The 2,500-nt window shown below is 36.6% G+C and overlaps 1 non-coding gene across 1 annotated transcript; it reads right to left on the bottom strand.

Moving 5' to 3' along the window:
• Positions 1-1,101: 1,101 nt before the first annotated feature.
• On the bottom strand, positions 1,102-1,174 carry Trnar-acg. Its single transcript has one exon. It is a non-coding gene; the product is annotated as a tRNA-Arg (tRNA).
• Between the last annotated feature and the right edge of the window lie 1,326 nt (positions 1,175-2,500).

Here is a 2,500-nt window from a genome sequence, read left to right as displayed (position 1 = left end):
CCTGGAATTTTCTGGTCAATAGTCAGACACGTTATCCGTCGTATTTATTTAAGGAAACTGTATTTTTTCCCTCTGGATTTGACAGAAAAGAGACCTGCATTCCTGGTAAAACTAGTATTTGCTCAAAGAAGCAGGTAAAAAAAAGAAAAAAATTATACACCACCCCAAAAAAGTAGGTATGTATGTTTGCGTGTTCGAATATATATACATGTATATATGTGTATGTATGTCTCTAGAAATTATACACACACACACACACACACACACACACACACACACACACACACACACACACACACACATATATATATATATATATATATATATATATATATATATATATATATATATATATACAAATATATATATATGCTGTAGTGGCAACCAATCTACTGTCAACTATCCGTAAAACCATTAAAATGATAGCAGGGACGAAAGTTTTCGACCTAGAAGGGTGGATATCGTTAGCTTGTTTGGGGTGTTAGAGGCCCCCAACCTGAGATATTTGCCCTGGGGTAGTTTGAGGGTCGAATTGACCATTCGCCCTCACACGAATCTCCCACTCCCCAGCAGGGTGTGTTGTCGAAGTCGGCTGGCTGGCAGACGGGTCCACCTCCAGCAGTGGAGCTAGCAACAGGGTTTGTATGTGATTTTATTTTTATTTGTATTTTTATACAAAGTTCCTTTTTTTGTATTTATAAGTAAGGAATGATTTCATAAATTACTCTCATTTTCATTTACATACGCTAAGTCCTCAGTACTGCTGCTTAACCAATTAACAGCCTCTGTCTCCTGACATGTTAGTAATAAAATATGGTTTGCACTTCCTTTGTAGAGAGACGAACACTTATGTTTTGAATGTCCGCGTTGGCATCTGCATTACGCAGTTCCTTTCTCGGTCTACGGAGCGTTCCCTTCGCCCGGCTTCGCTACCTTTACGTGCATAAAACGAGGCAATAACTCCCAAAATGTGTGCGTGTGTGTGTGTGTGTTCAATATTGGTTTGCATATCCATATACATACACACATACATATTTCTAGCTCACCAGCTCATTTCAATCCAAAATTATTCAAGTCAGCAAGTGATATTGCCTGGCTAAGCGACCTTGCCAGGATTCGAACCTGGAATCTTCTGATCCGTAGTCAGACGCGTTATCCGTTGCGCCACAAGGCCATATTTAGCTACGAAACCTTTATGTTTTATTGTCTGGATTTAACGGAAATGATACTTACATTTGGGTGATACTGACATACTAAAATAATAAATGAATAAATAATAAAAAAAAAAAAAGAATGCTACCTTAAAAAGTAGGCATGTGTGTTTTGCTTGTATGAATATTAATATATATATATATATATATATATATATATATATATATATATATATATATATATATATATATGTACACACACGAAAAGAAAAACATACACAATAAGAAATTTAACAAAATCGTAACGTTTCAAACTCTTCCCGAGTTACTCTTCAGATGAACGATTTATTGATTTGGATCCATTTCGGTTAATTTGATTCATTTCGCTTAATTATTCGTCTGAAGAGGAACTCGTGACGAATTCGAAACGTTATGGCTTTGTTTCATTTCTTATTGTGGCTATTCCCTTTTCATCTGCTGCACACGTTACTATATTTGTGTTTGTGTTCATATATATATATATATATATATATATAATATATATATATATATATATACACAAAATTCATATATGTATGTATACATATAATGCATGTGTGTATATGTGTGTATATTTGCATCTATACACATATAAATGTGTGTAGATAAATATTGGTATATATATATATAATCCGTGGGTCATGCGCGCGCGCGTGCGATGTGTGCATTCATGCGCACTCTCATGTGTGCATGAATGCACACACTCATGTGTGTACGTGCGCGGATTTATATAAATTAGGTAAGTCTAGCCTAGTGGGTAACTCTATCGTTGGTTGGAAACTACTAACAATGATAACCTAACCAACTACTCCCTGCGGAAGGGATCATGGGTTAACCATCCCTGTATAAAGACCAAGCCATGTACATGTCAGCATGCCGCCAAGTAGTTTATCAAACACTGCATCGGTGATGTCACAAATATCCACACACACACACGCATTAGGGAAAGTGAGTATATATTCCAGTGTATTGTAACTTTACTTTGTAGGGTTAAAACTGCAAATGACTCGCAATCATCTTTCTGTACCCATCCTATGCATTTTACTTGACTCGCCTGTAATAAAATCTGGTTTGCATATCCCCTGCACTGTTGTTTTGAAGAATCTCGTTGGCATCTGCGTTACTCCGTCCACTTCGCTGCCACTTTTGCCGTTACGTGCATAAAACGAGGCAAGAAGTCCCAAAAATTTCCTTTCCTTGTGGCTTTCATTTGGCTTTAGAACAGATGCGACTTCGGTTCTCATCACATTTACTGCAATGGCATGCATGAGCTGTGCAGATGAATGCTTTATATATTCAATATTGGTTTA

This window comes from Penaeus monodon, chromosome 4, assembly GCF_015228065.2.
Source record: "Penaeus monodon isolate SGIC_2016 chromosome 4, NSTDA_Pmon_1, whole genome shotgun sequence".
Taxonomy (NCBI): domain Eukaryota; kingdom Metazoa; phylum Arthropoda; class Malacostraca; order Decapoda; family Penaeidae; genus Penaeus; species Penaeus monodon.
This window is presented reverse-complemented; position numbering and strand designations above follow the sequence as displayed.